Source organism: Sminthopsis crassicaudata, chromosome 3 (genome assembly GCF_048593235.1).
Source record: "Sminthopsis crassicaudata isolate SCR6 chromosome 3, ASM4859323v1, whole genome shotgun sequence".
Taxonomy (NCBI): domain Eukaryota; kingdom Metazoa; phylum Chordata; class Mammalia; order Dasyuromorphia; family Dasyuridae; genus Sminthopsis; species Sminthopsis crassicaudata.
This window is the reverse complement of record NC_133619.1, coordinates 508,695,377-508,715,128: the sequence shown is the minus strand read 5'-3', so window position 1 is coordinate 508,715,128 and position 19,752 is coordinate 508,695,377. Positions and strand designations below refer to the sequence as shown.

The window sequence follows — 19,752 nt, the reverse complement described above, 5'->3', positions numbered from 1 at the left end:
AAAAAAATCATAGATTATTTATTATGTTTTTCTATGTAACAGACCCTCTCAAGAAAGTGAGAAAGCATCCGCAATCGTGGAGCTATGTCCCTACTATTTTCTCTATTAAAAATGGTTTTTAACACAAATAGTTGTGAAAACATGAAGGCTTTTGAGAAGGTTTTCCATAGATAACATCTTTAGTCACCCTCATGACAGAGAGGCACAGAGAATGTAAGAGTTCACTGTGTTTACTATATTACAAGGAAGCATTTGGTTCAGTAGACCAAAATTCAGCTTCCCTATATGTAGTTTGGCCCAAAAGTCTTATGGTATTTTTTTATTGTTAAGACCTTAAAAATGCACAAAGGTTTTTGGAATACTTTATATATGTCATGTGGAGCTCAATATCAATTTAACAATCTGATTCTGAGTATCAGTAAAGGAATAAAAAGAGAGATGGATGCTCAACAAAAATATTGGCTAAGGTTATGAAACATGCCTTCTACAGAATCTAATAGAAGACAAGATTTCCTACATGTAATGAGATTATTTAATTACTCTAGTTTGTAGATGTTGTACCAAAAATACCAAACTCCTTAATACTCTAGGATCTTCTCAGCTAGGTCTTTAGCACCTCAAGAACTGATCAGCCATACAGTCCACAGAGGGAAAGCCACATGATGAAGAAGGTATATAACTCAGGTTATGACATATTGCTGGAGGGGCAGACAGTATCTATCAGTACACATATTTTAGACAGGTGAAGTCAAAGATGTGGGCCCAAAAAAGAATAGAATTAGTTAGATTGTATTTTTGATACATAGTACTTTTGATGGTCATTCTTGTCCCCCTTCTAATAGTGTCCATCTTTTCAATACTAATACTCTAACATGATTTTGTACGACTACAAATCATGAAATACCACAACTCCTAAAGTATCAAAATTACGGGTAGCCCAAAAGGGCAATAGAAAGATATTTGGTGTTTGTGGTACTGATGATGACTTGCATGCAAATTATATGTAAAGCATTATCAAGATTGTGTGCCTGGAAAAGGAGAGCTAGTCATAAAGTCTATGATAGCACTTAATCCATATGTACTACCTACCTCAGTGGACAGTATTGAGTCTGGAGTCAGAAAGACATATTCCTGACTTGAAATCTGGCCTCAGATACTTATTAGATGAGTGACCTGTTTGCCTCAGTTTCCTCATATGTAAAATGAGCTGGAGAAGGAAAAACCATTCTAGGATCTTTGCCAAGAAAATCCTAAAAGGGATCATAAAGCATCACACATGACAGAAAATGATCAAACAACAATGTAATGAACTGGTAAGCATTAATTATTTATTCAAAGACCCCAAAGATGGCTTCTAGGGCTTTGTTGTAAATCCTTTATGGATTTTTCTTTAAGGGGATGGACAAGAGTTACATAGAATAAAATGGCATAGATTGGTAGAGATTTGTATCTGTACAAGGAAATACCCACACATATGAGACAATGAATCCATTGGGATGCAGCATAGAATAACAGAGAGACTACTAGACTCAGAGCCAGTAAGACCTGGGTTAAAATTTAGCCTCAGATACTAGTTGTGTGGACTTAACTAGGTTTCTAAAAGTCTTTGGGCCTCAGTTTCCTCATCTGTAAAATAAAGGGGTTTACTACAATCTCTTCTGGCTCCAACTCTATGATCCTATGATATTCCCTACTCCCTCATAGATACTAAAAGGATCAATGGAAATAAAGCATGGTATGGAGGATATGCTGGAATGGATGACCTTTGGGGAATGGTGTATTTCTTTCAAAGACTAAAAACTTCTCTCTGAAACAAAGGCCAAGTTTAAAAAAACAAAAACAAAAACAAAAACAAAAAAACAATGGGGACAGCTAGGTGGCCCACTGGATAGAGCACCAACTCAGCAGGATCTGAGTTCAAATCTGACCTCAGACACTTAACACTTCCTGGCTGTGTGACCCTGAGCAAGTTATTTAACCCCAATTGCCTGAGCAAACAAAACAAAACAAAACAAAAAACCATGCCAAACACCTATCAGTGATATTGTAAAGCGGACTATTATTTATTAAGTATCTACTATGTGCCAGGAGCTGTGTATAATACTATGATCTCTGATGAAGATGGAGATCATCCAAGAGTAAAGGAGAAGTACATAGTGAGCACTGTTCAGGAGAGATGGTCATCAGAGGTAGGTAGATAGATAACAAAGGTAGAAAAAAGATGGCCCCATTATATGGCCAGAGTTAGCTTCTATTCACCCAGCCTGCTTTTTTTTGTAGTCCTCCCATTGTCATTTAATCTTGGAAAGACCCCAGAATGGTGAAAACCACTCAGGAGGATTTATAGGAAGATCTAGATAAGAGTGATAGAGGATTAGCAGATAAAGATGGATTGTTGAATATGTCACTGGGGGAAACACCCACATTGATAAGATTTCAGATCCAATGATATATTGAGTCTTCTCATCATGGTTTGGAGGTGATACTGGCCCTTAAAGACTATGGATTACAAGGTCTGGAGTGTCTTATCACACTGAAGAAATTTTGAGTGTCTTTGATCTGGGCCAAACTACATGCAGCTGCCATGTTTGGAGTCAAGAAGAACCAGAATGGGGCAGCTAGGTGGTGCAGTGGATAGAGCACCAGCCCTGAAGTCAGAAGGACTCTTGAGTTCATATGTGGTCTCACACACTTAACACTTCCTAGCTGTGTGACCTTGAGCAAAAAACTTAACCCCAATTGCCTCAGTGCAAAACAAAACAAAGAAAAAAAAACACCCAAAATTCTGGCCTCAAATACTTATAGTTGTGTGGCTCTGGGAAAGTCACTTAACCCTGTTTGCCTCATGTCCTCATGTGTCAAAAGAATTAGAAAAAGGAAATGGCAAACTACTCTAGTATCTTTGCCAAGAAAACCTCAAAAAAAGGGGTTAGGAAGAATCGGACATTAAAAAATTACTGAACAACAAACTATGTACTAAGATGCAGAAAGGGTCATTATCCAGACACTGGCCACTGTGATTTTTTTAGTTCCCATCCAAATAACTCATAAAGGACAATTTTCTAAGGTGTGGCCAGGATTGCAAGTGTTCTTGGCAGAGGGACCTCCCCACTCTGATGAAATTATAGATCCCTCCCTAAAAGTTATTATTACTAATTTCCAATATTATTATTTTCACTCTAAACTAAAATAGTTATTATTAATTTTCAATATTATCATTTTTCTCATTCTAGACTGTTATTTTCAATATTATTTTTCTCACTCTAGACTGAAAATTATTAATTTTCATCATCATTTTTCTCACTAGACTGAATTATTATTAATTTCCAATACTATTATTTTTCTCACTCCAAACTGAAAGTTATTTTCAATATAATTTTCTTATTCTAGATGGAGTTATTCATTTTCATTATTATTTTTTCTCATTCTGGACTGAAATAGTTGTTATTAATTTTCAATATTATTATTTTTCTCACTTTAGCCTGGCAAACTCTTGCCTGTAGAGGAAGTATCCAACACTTCCATATTTCCCTATTGCAGTCAAGTCCGATCATGGAATCATCATTTTAGAAATGGAAGGAACCTTACAAGTCATCTAGTTCAACTTGCTCATTTTACAAATGAGGAAACTGAGGCCCAAAGAGAATAAGCTACTTGCTGAAGATAACACAGGTAGTTAGGGATTTGGAGCCTGGTCCTCATCCATCTCTCTTAACACTGTACTATATTACTTGTCCTGTCCCCAAATGTAAGAAATACTTGACCTCATTTGGCTAATTGAAGTCAGAGGTACTTACTCCCACAGTCAGATGTCAGACATGGAATCTTCATATTCATTTTAGAAGCCAATTGGATAATTTTCATGAACTATTACTATTAAAACATTAAAATTGTCAATATTCTCTATAAATAAAATAAATGTGTGTGTATGGTTTAGTGCTACATGGCATTTTTGGCTACCTACTAAACAGAGTGTAAATTCCTTATCTTGGTATTCAAAACCCTCTACAATTGAGACCCAAGGAACATTTCTTCAGTCTTATCTCTCCCTGGTCCCACACTGGACAATTCCTTAAACCACATTCTTTATCCTGGTCTCTCTCCTCTCTGTTTTTGTACTTTCTGAGTTAATGGTGAATGGAATGAAGGCAATGGATTAAAAGACAGAGGACTTGAGTTCAAATCCCACTTGGAATACTTATGTGAAAGCAAACAAGTCATTTTCTCTCTCTGGAGCCTCAGCTGTTTCCCTCTTTAAAATGAAGTGATTTGTGGGAAAATAATAAATTTTTAAAAAATAAATAAATAAAATGAAGTGACTGGACTAAAGCCCCCTGACAATAAACAAGTCTCACCCTTGAAAGCCGAGATCCTTGGATTTCTCATAGAGCTTTTATGGGGATTTTCCTTTCCACTGAACTCCTTCTCCCTTTATTATGATCATTTGTATACATGTTATACATGTCTTTTCCCCTCCTTGAAATAGGGAGCTTTCAAATAAAAAGGACTAATGTTATATTCCTCAGTAACTAAACATAAAACTTTGCATAGAATCAATAATAAGTGTTTGTTGAATAACTAAGACCCTAGTTTGCATCTCTCCACCCTTTGTCTGGGCTTGTGTGACTAGATGTGACTAAGAGAATCTAGAAATCTTTTAGAAGAAAAACATATCCTTTTATGGCAAGCAGTTACCTGGAAAGGAGTCTTATAAATTATGTAGAGACATGCTCTGAAATTCCCTTCATTCATCCCACTTCCCCTTAATTCCTCTGTAAACTCTCTCTCTCTCTCTCTCTCTCTCTCTCTCTCTCTCTCTCTCTCTCTCTCTCTCTCTCTCTCTCTTTCTCTCTTTCTTTCTCTCTCTCTCTTTCTCTCTCTCTCTCTCTCTCCCCCCCATTCCTCTCCTCTCCTTTCTTTACCCCTTTCTATCTCTCTATCTCTCCGTCACGTACACACACATTCTGGAACCCTGCAGCTGCTCCAATTCTTCTTCCTGTCTGCATAGGAAGGCAGATGGAAAAGAGCAGGGCCAATATCCAGCTGTACTGAATATGAATTTTCCAGTTCAAGCACAAGAGGCCTTTAACACATGTGGTTTGGCAAGACTCCCCAGTCCATCTCCAGTTCATACAAGATATTATATAGAAACATAGAATCTCAGAGTTCTGCTGCATATGTTTATAAGTTTAGAATACACTTTTCTCATAATGACCCTGTGAGACTGGTAATAACATGTGGTGGCTAAAACTCAGAAAGGTTAAAGTGATTTGCCCACAGTCATAGAGTGAGTGTTGGTGTTAGGTTTTGAACACAAGAAAGCATGGAAGGCACCTCATCGATGATGCAATATAACCAGTGTCTGAAGTATGAGCCAACTCCACTATGTACCTGACAAGCAGTCATCCAGATCCTGCTTGACACTTCCTGAGACAGGGACTCACTATCTCATGGCACAACTCATTTCATTGTTGGGCAGCCCTTCACACTATTATTTCTTCCCACAGGTCCTAGTTGTGCCCATTATGATCAAGCAGAACAAGTTCATTCCCTCTTCTACATGGCAGTCCTTCAAATAATGGATGATAGCCTTTTTGTCCCCTCTAAATCCTTTCTTCTTTATCAACAAGCCTCTATTAAGTGTTTTCCATATGTCAGAAAGCACTATTCAAAGGTGATTGCAGATACAAAGACAAAAATGAAGTCTAGGAATTTATAGTCTGTAGAACACATGCAAAGAAAAGTAGTTAGTATATATTGATATATAATATATACACAGACACAAAAATTATATTAAAAGTATTGGTTCTGGAGTCAGAAGACCTTGATTCAAATTGGAGCTCACTATGTGGACAAGCCACTTTAAGTTATTGGTTCTCAGTTCCTAAGATGTAAAATAAGGGACAAATGGCCCACGGGAAATCTAAAATCTAACTTCCATAAATATAAAGTTTGTACAAGGCAATGGATCTTCACCTGACATAATCTTAAGGCTTTTCACCATCTTGGTCATCTTGAAATTTATCAACAGCCTTCCTAAAATGTCACATGCCCAGAATGAAAGCTTACTCTAGATGTGTTCTGACCAGGGAAGGACCTATAAACTGCTTAGGTACAATCAACAAAGTCCCACTTTCTTCTCTGCTCCCCTTTCTTAAGAAGGTCCCTCATTCCCATCCATCTCAAAGTCCCTAATCTCATTTAAATTTTTGCTTTGTTTCCTTTATTCTTCCCAACTTTCCTATTATATCCAGTCCTCCAACCTTTAATGCCTCAGGTTATAATTTATCCTTCAGCTACACAACTGTCACCCAATTCAATCTGCCCCATTACTTTAGCTAATGGGACATACACATTTAAACCTTTCTCAGTTTCCATGGGGTCCTAAATTACACTTTTAACCCTTTCCCATTCAGATCCCTTGGAGACAAGCCAGAATGCTGGAAAGAGCACCAAAATCAGAAGACTTGTCTAAATTCCAACTTTGCCACTTGCTACTTGGGCAAATGATAAAACTTTGTTAAACCTCAGTTTCCTCGTTTATAAAATAAAGAAATGCTTGGTAATCTGTAACTAAATTATACAAGTATTTAAGCACCTAAAAACTCTAGCTATTATTAATGATCCCAATTCTTTCTTTCTTTTTTTTTCTTTTTTTTCTTTTTTCCAACCCCAAGAACCTGATCTGATCAGATATCTTGTCTTCAGATTACCAGCTCGTGAATTAGTGAGTGTGACCCTCAGGTCAATCCTATCATCATTCCGAATCTCAGTTTCTTCATCTGTCAGATTGGGAGTGTTATACTTATACTCCCTAATTCTCGGGGCCCTAGGGAGAAAAGTGCTTAGTAAGCCGTGAAAAGCTATGGAAAGAAAAACTATTCTTATCGTAGCCCTCTTCTGGCACCTTCCTCTTTTCCTAGGTTGCTCCGCTGCCCAGTCCTTCTCCTATCCCGCCCTGTCGCCTCCAATTCCATTCTGTCCTCTCCTATCATCCCCCATATCCTCCAATCCAGCCCGGTCGCTCCCTGTATCACCCCCCTCCTAATCGGCCACTTTCCAACCCCCGGGCCAGGTGGCCAGGTGAGAAAGGTGTCCGGAGCTTCCCTCCCAGCAGAGCCCCAGTCCCAGCCCACGATCCCCCCCGCACCCACCTTCTCCCCCTTGCTCCGAAGACTCCCCTTCCCGGGCGCTGGAGCACAGCAATGGGAAGTGGGAGGGGGAGGAGTGGGGGAGCTGAGCCCAGCTGGGGGCGGGAGGGAGGGGGAAAGGCGGCTCAATATCAGGCGCAGTCCTTCCCGGGATTTGTAGTTTTTATCCCTTTCTCTGCCGCAATCCAGCCGAATCTTTAGAACTTCATCTCCCAGAAAGTCCTGCGGCGCTCTCTCTCCACCCCAGCGCATACTAGCCGGCTGCTGTTAAAGGGGACCAAGCCTGGGAAGGGTCTTTGGGCCACGTCGCCCCTTCCCCCTTCCCCCACTCGGTTCGGCAGCAGCTCCTCCCCTCTCCTGCGGCGTCCGCCCTCCCTCCAGCAGCATCTCCTCCTCTTTCCCTTGCTCCCTCCCTCCCTCCGCTCTGCACATCTCCCAGCTCTTGCGGTCAATGCTGCCGGCTGCAGAAGTCCCTGGTACTGTGCGCTGTACATAAATTCAGCGGCGGCGGCAGCACTGAACGCAGCTGTCTCCCAGCCAGACGGTGCGTATGCACTGCAGTGCGTTCCGAGCATTGCACTCCTCGGCCTCTGGCCATCCGCACCCCCTGCATCCTCCTCCAGCCCCCTCCCTGGGTTGCGCACACGAGAAAAATGCTGCAGACGTCCTTTCCCTCCCCGGGTTGGAAGAGGTAAGTTGCGGAGGGAAAAGAAAAGGAAGAATTTGTAGCTGGAAGGGACTGTAGACATCAGCCCTCTCATTTGACAGATGAGGAAACTGAGACCCGCAAAGGCGAAGGGATTCGTACTAAATCGCAGAGGTAGGAGGTAGTGATGCTGACATTTAAATAGATGTCTGCCTCCAAATTTTCTTTGCACCACCTCTAGCAGAGTGAGATGGAGACTTTTGTTTAAGGCTAAGCGTCTGAAAAGGAATGGATCTGAGGGGGTGGATGGAAGGATGCGTTGGAGGGATGGGGAGGTTTTAGTTTTAGGATGGATGAGGAGGTTTTAGTATTAGGACCCAACTCCTTTTTTTCTGAGAAGGGAGGGGAGATGCTCTGCAGCACCCCCGATTTCTGAAGTCCTGGATTTAATAGGTAAAATTGTCAGGACCCAGGATTCGGACCCCTGGGACAGGGATTGGGGAGAAAAAGGAGGGGTGCGTGTGTTTTTACGTGGTGTGTGTGTGTGTGTGTGTGTGTGTGTGTGTGTGTGTGTGTGTGTGTGTGTGTGATTGACAGATATAATTCTGCCAGTTCCAGAGATGTCACACTTAATCAATAAAGAGTTTAGGGCTTGTCAAATGTGTTGATGATGCTCTGATGGCTAGGACAGGGGCCTAAGAGCCCGTATTCACAATAGGGCTATCTCTCGTCTGTCTAGAGCTTTCAGGTTTGTCAATCACTTTTTTCAGAGCAACCAATCCTCATTTTACAAATGAGGAATCTAAGGTCTTGTAGACATGGATGATTTGTCCAAGGTCATGTAACTAGTAAGAGTCAGAACAAGATTCACCTCTTTAAGATCAGGATGTATTTTAGGCTAGGCTGGCTAGATGAATCAGGAAAAAAAGGCGGTATGAAAATTGTTCTCGTTTTTAAGCTATATTACAAAACAGAACCACCTTCAAGCCTTAATGCGGAATGATGCAGGGCTGTTTTCCAAAAGCCTGCAGCTGATGCCGTATGCAGGGTAGCCTGCTTCAACCAACCGGGAATCAAGTTTAAAGCGTCATTCCTCCTCCCCCTCCTTCTCCCTCCCCCCACCTCTATTCTTCTTCTTTTTTTATTTTTTTATTTTTTGCCTTTGGTAAGATTTCCCACAATCCTTACCTAGCTCCTCCTATACGCAGGATTTTAGACCTCGCAAATACCTTGGAAACCATAAGCCAACACCCTCATTTTACAGATGAGAAAACTGAGGCCCACAAAGGTTCATTTGCCTAAGCCTTAGGCAAACCGTGCTAGACACTAAGGTGATACACAGCTAATTAGTAGAATACAGAATTCCTAACTGAATCTAAACCTCTATACTCTGGGGCTTGGTTAATTCAGTCCTCCCCCCCCCCCATTCTTTGATGAAATAGACAATGTTGCCCTAGGTTCCGACTCTGCAGTACCTAAAGGAAGCTTGAGTAGGAGATTTAGATATTTGAAGGGATCTCAGAAGTCTTCCGGGGCAGCATCTTCATCAATCAGGTAAGAAAGCAGGTAAAATCACTTGTTCAAGGTCACACAGATATTAAGTAGCTGACTTGGGAACTGGATACAGTTCTTTTCCAAGCCCACATTGTTTCCCCATCTTCTATACTGTATCTTAGTCACATGTATACACATTGTAGCTCTCCTGGGAACCTCAGTTTCTTCCTCTTTTTTAAAAAAAGGAGAGGACCAAACATGATGCTCTTCAAGGTATCTTCCAGTTCTAGGAACCTAGAACACAGGTCCTTACCCTTTGTGTCACGAAGCCCTTGAGCAGGCAGGCTGGTGAACCCTAGGGATCCTGTCTTAAAATCTTGTCTTTAAATGTACAAAATAAAATGTGGAGGGTTGCCAAGGAAACCAATTATATTGAAATGCAGTTTTCAAAAGGAAATTTTCTTGAAGTTTCATGTTAAGAGTCCCTGACCAAGGCACAATGGCTAGAACACTGAGCCCGGGGTCAGGAAGACCTGAGTTCAAACTTAGTCTCAGATGCTGTGACCCCGAGCAGATCCCTTAGCTTTTGTTTGCCTCCGTGTCCTCCACTGTAAACCGTGGATAACAAGAGCATGTACCTCACAGCACTGTTGTGAGAATCAAATGGAATATTAATAGTAAAGCACTTAAGACTGTGCCTGGTACCTAGGAAGAGCTTTATAAATGTTAGCTATTATGTAAAGGATAGAATGGTGAATCCCACCGCAGTTACAACGTGTGAGGAATAGTATATAATTTTCTTGGATATCATGTAGAATAAGAAATAGATTTGTTTAATTTGATCCAGGAGCAAGAGCTAGAAGATGCAAAGAAATCAGTTTGATGTCAGGAAAAACATCCTAACAATTAGAGCTATCCAAAGATGGAATGGGCTACTTTGAGAGGCAATAGATTTCCCTGAATTGGACATTTTCAAATAGAGGGATGGATGGCCACTTATAAAGTGAGGGATAATTTTTGGGGGAGGGGGGAATGAGTTAGACTAAATGGAAAATGAGATTCCATCCATCTCTGAGACTCTCCAGTTTTGTGATTCTTAGGCACGTAAGCACAAAAAAATCCTTCTTCTAGTCCTGGAAGGAGGTCTTGCCAGTAAGCTGGAGATGATTTGGGCTTTTTGAAGTATCCATGTTCTAGCAGGGAACCAACAAGCCTTCTCAGATAAAGAAGAGCATCATATCCAGCTTTCTTTGATCTTGAGCAAGGAAGAATTCTCTTTATCTAATACTTCCAGGAGAAGGTGAGCAATTCAATTTAGTAAGCACATATTAGGCTCTTGCTGTGTGCAGTGTACTAGATGCAGCAATCTTTCTGGTCCCTGCAGTGATTCTCAAAGGAAAAGCCTCTCTTGAGGCCATTGCTTAGATCATAATGCCCATGAAATAAATGTGGGAGCTTTCTTCCTGTGGATGTTCAGTGACTGACATTGAATATGGTTTGCATTCTCTTTATAAAGTAGGTGCTTAATGCTTATTGAATAAATGAGGAACTTCAATATTAGGGAAAACCCTCCAGACTTTAAGCCTTCCAAAAACCTTGTGAGGCAGGTAATATAGGTATTAACCCCATTTTATGGATGATCAGACTGAGACTCAAAGAAATTGGGTAACTAGTGTTGAGTCCATTAGTGTTGGAGGTGGAATTTGAGCTCCATTCTTCCTGATTCCCAAGCCCAGCATTCTATCCACTGTGACAGACTGCCTCTCCAGGGGTAAGTACAAATCTTTTTCTTTCACTTTCTATTGTTCAAAACTCAGTTTGACAAATATTGTGCTGAGTGCTGGGGGAGATACAGAGTGTTGAACTGGGCAAAGAACTCTTATGTAATAGAAAGAACACAGCATTTGAAGTTAGAAGACTCAGGATTTGAACCTTATCTCTATTAAGAGGTGATTTTAGACTAGGAAGTCTGAGCCTCAATTTTTTTTATCTGTAAAATGATGTAAATTATTTATATCAACAAACATTAAACACCTGCTGAGTGCAGGGTTGTCAATCAGTGGAGAAAACATTAGGTACTATATGCCTAGTGCTAAGATTCTGTTAGATTTTTTGATACAAAGACTGCCCTCAGGGAATTTTTCATTCTACTTGGGAGATATATCATGAACAAAGCTGAGTATATAAGGTAGATGGATGAGGAAAAGAGTATCAACAATTGGGAAAATCAGGAAATGTCTTAAGTATGAGATGGTACCTGAGCTTGACCTTGAAGAAAGCTAAGGGTTCTGAGAGATGGAGGTGAAGAATGAATGCAGTCCAGAAACAAGGGGAGGAGCCTATTGCAAAAGAGAGAGGAGAGATAGGACAGATATAATATTAATAATAGTGTGTATATATACACACACATATAAACACATATATACACACATATGATATATGAATATATATTATAGAACACAATATAATATACATTACAGATATAGTATATAATTCACATATAATATATAATGTACATGTATAATATATATTATATAATACGTAACACATATATGATATATAATACACATATATAACATGCATATATATTTATATGTTCATTTGTCAAGTACTTGCCATATATTCTATAATTTAATGTATATGGGAACATAAATTTATAGTAGGAAGGAACCTGGGAGTCTGTCTGGTCCAAATCCTTTACTTCAAAGATGAGCAAATTGAGGCTTTAGGGGGTTAAGTGAATTCCCCAAAGTCATACAAATATTAAGTGACAGAGCTGGGATTTGAACTAGGCTCCCAATGCAGCATTCCTTCCACTGAAAATAGCTAATAGGTCCTTCTGGCTGAAATGTAGAATATGTAAAAGGTAATACTAGGAAAAAAGTCTAAAAACATAGATAGGATCCAGAAGCTATAAATGCCAATTAAAGGAGTCAGTATTTTATAGTAGAGATAATAGGTAGCCACAGAAAATTTTGAACAGAGGTGTGATATAATTAGATTTGTGTCTTAGAAATATTAATTTGGCAGCCATGTGAAAAGGAAGAGATTGGATGCCAGGAAACAAATTAGTAATATTTTGCCATAGTCCAGGCAAGAAATAATGAGGGTCTTGACTAAAGTGAGAATATTTGAATGGAAAAAGGGGGATAGATGCAAGTCTATGTAAGATTTGGCAACTGATCAGATGTGGGTAGATGAAGTAGTCAAGGCTGACTCCAAGGTTACAAACCTGCATAACTGGAAAGAAAGCAATGTCACTCTTCAACAGAAATCAGCTTGGAGAAAAGGTTGGTTTTGGGAGGTTTGGGATATTGAGTCCAGTATGGACATTGTGAATCTGAAATGTTGAGGAAGTAACCACATAGAGATGACCAGCAGACATTTGGTACCGTGGAATTAGAAATCAAGTAAGATAGTAATTAACTAACTAACCTGGGCTTAATAGGCAGGAGGCAAGTATCAGTAGATAGGGAGAGATTGAATCTGAGAAAAATTGAGCAGGATAGAATCAAGGACACAAAGAGAGGGGTTGGCCTTGGCAATGAGAGGAGCCACCTCTTTCCCAGAGACTAGAGGGAAGGAAGAGAGAATAAGGAGTGATTGGAAGGCTTTTGAGCTATGGATTAGAGGAAAAGAGAGAGAGGTAAGAAATGGCCTTGATTTTTTTTTCCCCAGTAAAATCAGAAAGGCCTTTTGCTGAGATGGCTAAGGGAGGGGTTATGTAAAAGACTGAGGAGAGTGAAAGCCTTGTGATACCGGCTGTGGGGAGTGTACTAGTATCAGTTCTGGGAGGGTAGAAAGAGCTGGTATGCGTCAGTGAAGACCCTGTTGAAGATTAGGTAGTGTGTATTTGTAGTGGAAGCGGTTGCCATGGTTGTATGACATTCTCCAGTGCTGTCCAGCAGCCTGCAAGGAAGAACACAAGAAAGAACACAGCAGGAAGATGGTAAGAGTACCCCAGGGGTGGGGTTGAGCTAGACATGCCTAGAGAACAAGGAGGCAAGAGATGAGGAAAACAGGGAGGGATAGGGGGACTGGAGGTTAGTGTGAGGATAAAGAATAAATTTAAGAGGAATGAGACAGAGGGAAATATAGAAGGTTATAATAAGGAAGAAGTATTTCAGAGTGCTAGATGTAGGTCTTAGATGATCTCTAAGAATTCTTTTAGTTTTGAATCCTAAACTATTGTCTTGACCTTCTTCTTGGGGAAAGGGATGCAGATTGTTATCCAAAAGCACTGGAATAATTTGAATATAGGCTATAATCCTTAAATGAGATCTTTTTTAAAGGGGAAAAAAAGGTCAACAGCAGAAATTTTCCTTGATTACAGGGCTCACTTAAATTTGATGTAAACTGGATTTTTTTTTTTTCGTGAATGAAGAATAAAGTGGGGTGAGGAGAGTCCTATAGCCTGTATTGAAAGCAACATGGTGGAAATATAATACAGAGCTGAATATGTTTCTAAAATGTCTGAGTCATGGTGCTGCAGAGCTGAAGGGGCCGTAGAGGCCATCTAGTGTAGCTCATACCACTGCAGAAATTCCTCTCACAGCATCCCTGACAAATAACCATTCAGTCTATGCTTGAAAACCTCCAGTAATCATAGATTCAGAACTGAAGGGATCTCACAGCTCATCTGGACTGACTCTCTCTTTTTACAGATGAAGAAATCCATAGGGGTTTAAATTCCTTGCTCAAGGTCATGCAAAATTCAAACTTATTTCCTCTCACTCCAAATTTTCTACTTGATTATGCTGATTTACTCTAGAAAGCAGAACTGAGGTCAGATCTAGCCTCAAATACTTATCAGTTACATGACTTTGGGCAAACCTCTTAACCTCTGTTTGCCTCAATTTTCTCATCAGTAAAATGGGGATAACAATAACATTTCAGGATGGCTGTGAGAATCAAATGAGGTAAATAATTGTGTTTTACCAATTTTAAAGTGTTATATAAATGTTAGTTATTATTATATTATGATATGCTATATAAACTTATTTTATATTATTATATAAATCCTAATTTTATCCCTTTGGACCTTCTATCCCTTGTTCCTTGTTCAACCCTCCCAGAGCCAAATACCAAAAGTCTAATCCCTTCTTCAGAAAACAATCCTTCAAATATTTGAAAACAGTGATTCATGAGCCTTCTTAAGTCTTCTTCAGACTAAATATTTTCAGTTCCTTCAACCATTCTTTCATATAACTGTATGTATATACAGTATAAAACTCGAGGCCTTTCACCATATTGATTGTCCTTTTCTCCAGCTTATCAATGTTTTTCTTAAATGTGGTACCCAGAACTAAAACCCTATTCAGCACCATCAATGTTGTGTAACAAAGACAGGCCATTATTTAGATATTATGCTTTTTAAAATGGAATCTAAGACCGAATTAGCTTTCTTGTCCACTCTGTCATATTGCTGACTTGGTCATTAGAGATCAGTAAATCTCAGCTCTGCCTAACAGCCTTTTAAATGCTTAAAGAGAGGTACATTTGAATTTTCTCTTTCCTTTCTCCATCAGTTCATTGGCTAGCGTTAAGTGGTTCTTTAATGACTAATGGTTTTTTGGGGTCTAAGGGTCCTAATTCTGGACACTAGTGCTGGAAGATACCTTAGAAATCATTTGCTCAGGTCTCTCATATTACAGATGAGAAGGCCAAGGCTCAGAGTGATTTCCCCAAGATTCTAGAGACAAGAATCCTCTGAGTTTTAATCCAGTGATTTTCCTTCCCTTGCCAAGGTGGATTTTAGATTCTTAGGATGGAAGATGCTTTTGGATTCTAAATCTCTGATGGCAGTTTGTTTGATTGAGATCACCTTAGAGTTATGAGGATACTCTTATGGATCTTTACAAAAAGAGGGAAAGGCCTGAAATTTAATTTTTCTACCCTCAAGGGATCTTAGAGACCATCTAGTCCTATTCCCCTCCCCTCATTTAAAGATGGGGAAAGGTAAGGGGACTTGACTGAAGTTTTACAAGGAAGGCAAATTTGTCACTATTCCTATTATATCAAGCTGCTTCCTTTGTTTCCCCTTCTTAGTCCTCTAGTATTTCCCTGTCCCCAATGAACTAATGTTCTTTTGCCCCCTCAAAACCTTCTCTCTAGGGGGAAAAACCTCTCTATAAAAAGGTTTAAATGATAGATATCAGCATCCCCAAATTTTATCCCACTTACCCTAACTATCTATAGTTAAATTTTAACTAGGTTTTAAGCGTTAAGCCAGATAAAATCAATTTTATTAAGAGACATTTATTGAAGGCTTATTGTAGGCTGGCTGGGAGGAGACAAAAAGATTAAATATGACTCAGTTTCTGCCTGCCTGGAACTCACAATCTCGTTGTGAATTCAAATGTTATATCCAAATAATCATGCAAAGTCACAAAACAAAATACCCTGTGAGTTGTGCCTATGAGGGTCATGGTGGGGTGCTGGCTTTGGAGTCAGAGATCTTGGGTTCAAATTCTGCCTTCCCATTTGTGGGCCTCTTTATTTTTCTGGAAAAGGAAGGATTTGGACTAAGATGATCTCTAAAGTACTTTTCAGCTCCAAATCTAGAATTTTTCTGATATGGGGAGGGAAGGTTGTAATGAACTTTAGTGAATCAGGGAAGAGCCTTTGAGCTAATAGATGAAATTTGGGCATCAGCTGTCAAGGAGACTGTGGGGGTGGGATGGGGGTATATAAGGAAGAATGGAAGGGGAGGATTTCTGGTTCCTCCTCCCAAATTATAATTGTAGCAACAAACAATTTGTTGTTATAAAAAATGCAAGGGCCTAGACATCAAGTATGAGTCAGCAGAGCTTCAGGGAGGCCCCAGATGCTCACGCAATCTTGTGCTGCAGAAAATAAAGCAGATTAGATGGAGTGAGGGAGTGGATGGCCTTCCTTCTCTGGCATCTAGGTCTGCAGGATGGTGCTACTTCTGCCCATTGCATTTTAGGGAGGATTTTGATGATCCTGAGCCTACCTTGAGGGAGGTACCTAGGATATTGAGAGCCAGGCCAATTTAACCTGGAGGAGAAAAGGTTTGGGCTGAAGGACTGCATTTGTCATTTTTGGCTTGAAAGGACAGAACTGGAAGAGGGTATGTGTGTGTGTATGTGTGTGTGTGTGTGTGTGTGTGTGTGTGTGTGTGTGTGTGTGTGTGTTTGCATGGAGACATGTGCGTATGTTGGGGGAGAAAGTTAGAATCAGATTTCTGTATAAGAAAAGGAAAACTGCTCCCTAGGTTAGGCTGCTTTGTAAGGTCTGTTGACTCTGGCAGATGGGCAGAATATCTGTCAAGAGGAAATTCTTCTGATGAATGGAGGGTTAGATTAAATGACCTTTAATGTCCCTTCCAATTCTGAGAGTCCTAAAGCTTCCTGATGGATATGGGCTTTGGAAGAAGGGTAGGAAATAAGTAAGGTGTGGGGCAGAAGGGAGTTGGTTGCTGAAGAATTAGTGAAAAGAACAATGGCATACCTCTTTGATCCAGCAGTGTTTCTACTGGGCTTATTTCATGACGCCACGTTTTTCTGTTTTTCCCAGGACAGGGAAAAAAAGCACTCACCTAGGAAGCAGATAGTGCATACTTCTTGTATGAAATTGACTCCTTTCTAGTCCTCAGTTTTTTCCTCTGAAAAATAAATGGCCATGGCTATTGGGGTGGAGGTGCAGTATTATTCTACAAGGTTCCTGACTTCCCTTCTACCTCTGTGGTCCTATGGCCTTTCCAAGGTCTTGGGCACTTACTGCCATTCTTCCTTCCCCAAAATACTGTATGCCCAGGGTCCAATAATATCTCACTGGGTACTCTAGCCATTATTCCTAACTGGCATGGTGGTCTTCATGTGCCCAATTTTTCTCATTCTGTCCTTCTGCCACGCGACTGGTTTTGTTCATCTCAGATAAGCTATTGGCAGTGGAGTACAGGGGGAGGCTGAGCTCTGGAGCAAAACCTTAGCTCTACTGCCTAATGAGCTTTGTGACCTTGAGAGGCCATTTGGATTCTAAGTCTCAGTTTCTTCCTCTGGATTTACTCTAAGATCTCTTCTAGATCTAAATCCTAAAAGCTTAATGTGGGAGGGGAGAGACCTGTCCTTTACCTCGCCATTATGACTACCAAAAAAGGAGACATTTAAAATTTAAAACTAGGCCTAGAGGTAACATTTTTCCTTTTTAAGAAGAAAAAGGACAAACATCATTGCTATATGAATATTTATAAATATGTTTATATATTTGTATATGTATAAACATGTATACATATAAACATGTGCTAAGTACAGATTATAGGCTATATAAATATATTTGTCTTTGTGTGTATGCACACGTGTGTATATGTATATATTAGGTGTATAGATGTGTATAGATGCATAGGTATACATTATGTAGATTATATATGTGTATATGTGTGCACAATTATATGTGTGTATATACATTCTGATTACCAACCATGGTTTATAGGATATACACATATATGTACATTAATGATTCGTGCATGTATGTACACATGTAGTATATACATTTATGTTTGTGTATATGTGCAAGTGTTTACATTTCTATAGATTTAATAGACACACATGTGCATGTACATGTGTTTATATGTGTGCACATGCACATGCATGTCTATTAAAATGTATATATGCAAAGCATGTATATACATATATACTTACATGTGTATATGCAGATTGTGTATATATCATACATACATAGATGCTAATTATAGATCATAGGCTCATGGATTTAAGAGCTGAGTGGAGTTTAAGAGATTACCTTCATATTATAGAGAAAGGAACCAAGGGCAATTTTATTCATTTACAGCAACTGTCAACTATCATTGAATGTATACACATCTATATGCATATACATATAAGTTAAAATATAAAACATATTTTTAAATATTCATATAACAATGATGTTAGTCTTTCTTTTAAGAAGAAAAAATATTACCTCTAGGCCCAGGCATTATTTGATAATGTTATTTGATAATTTAGATTTTTCAGGTATTCAGAAATATTTCGTATTTGATTTGCCCTTCCTTAGAGGATTGGAACTCAAAAGACAAGAATTCAGAATCTAGCTTTGGGAGTGTGGCTTGGGAATTATGTCCCAGAATTTTTTTCCTCACTTGTAAAAGTGTCAGTCAGAAAGGCATTAAGGTGTGATAGAAGGAGCACAAAAACCAAAAAAGCTCCTGATACTATTCACCACTGCTTAACTTCAGGCAACGTAGTTGGGGTTTTTTTTAGCCTCATTTTCCATACTTCTTCAGTTCCAAGTTCCCACAAACAATTAGTAGAAAGAGCCAAGATAGGATCATTAGTTTAGATCTGGAAAGGAACCTAAGAGACCTCTAGCTAAATCCCTTTATTTTACAGATGAAGTAATTAAGGCCTAGAACAGTTATAGATGGTGTGCCCAAGGACTCTATGGCAGAGTCAAGATTCAAAACCAGATCCTTTGACCCCAGATCTATACATCTTGCCTCTGTGTTTCTCTAAGTTCAAATGCAGGGCATTTCCTACCATAAAGCCAAGTTGTTAATGAGAGAAGTCCTTTGGAAACTGTCACGCTTCACAGAAATGTTATCTATTATTATCTAAATAATTTATTATTTCTAATGATAAATAATAATTATTATTTATAGTAATAATTGGACCCAAGGGTCTCTAAGGCCCCTTTTACTTCTGACATCCTATGATTCTATGACTTAGGCATTTAATTTCTCTGGGCCTCAGTTGCCCTTTTGGCCAAATAAGGGAATTGGCTGGATAGTCTCTAAAGCCTTTTCCAGATCTAATATTTTACAAAGCCATTTCTTGGATGAAGTAAAACCTTAGGGCAATCAGGCCCTTTCTTAAGCATCCTGCAGAGACTGGAGAGAAAACCAAAGAAAGAGACCTGGTGGTCATCTAGTTCAACCCCTACCTGAAGTAAAAAGGTTTTCTCAAGCAGGAACTGCTGAGAAAAAGCAAGGAAAACATGTGATCCCAGAGATGATGGCAAATCAATTCTCAGCAGCCGGAACTGCTTATTGATCTCCATCTCCTTCCCTAGCCCACATCCACCAAGTTATTCTGGATACTGGCCCAGAAAATACTTTATGTATCATGTATAATTGGTATAGAAGAGCAGTTAGTTCTCACTGTGGTCAGCTAGGGAGATTTAATGTGAAAATCAAAGAACTGGATGGTGCAGGGGAATAAGAAAGAACCCAAATCCATCTTGTTCATTCTTTATTGTATTGGGGCAAATTGAGTCTCAGAGAGGGCAAGGACAGGGTATCAGGTAAGAGATCACAAAAGAGTCAAGGTTAGGACTCAGGCCTCCTTACTCTAAGTCTGCTGTTTTATTTTGGATTTCCCTCCCCTACTTTGCATAAATGGGAGTAATAATAAGAGAAAGGGGTCTCAAAAATTCAGAATCACAGGGAGTTAAAAGGGATGTCAGAGGTGTTCAAGTCTTAACCCA

At 39.5% G+C, this 19,752-nt stretch overlaps 1 protein-coding gene across 2 annotated transcripts in view; it reads right to left on the bottom strand.

Annotated features, from left to right (window-relative positions):
- The window catches only part of KCTD21 (potassium channel tetramerization domain containing 21), a 35,194-nt gene extending 27,946 nt beyond the window's left edge, over positions 1-7,248 (bottom strand). Inside the window, exon 1 of one of the 2 annotated variants that reach the window (XM_074303971.1) lies at positions 7,155-7,248. The gene's annotated coding sequence lies outside the window, so the exon portion shown is untranslated. Of the gene's footprint in view, positions 1-6,713; positions 6,760-7,154 lie in introns of those variants that run through there. The other variant, XM_074303972.1, reaches the window with a different exon arrangement.
- Positions 7,249-19,752: the final 12,504 nt, after the last annotated feature.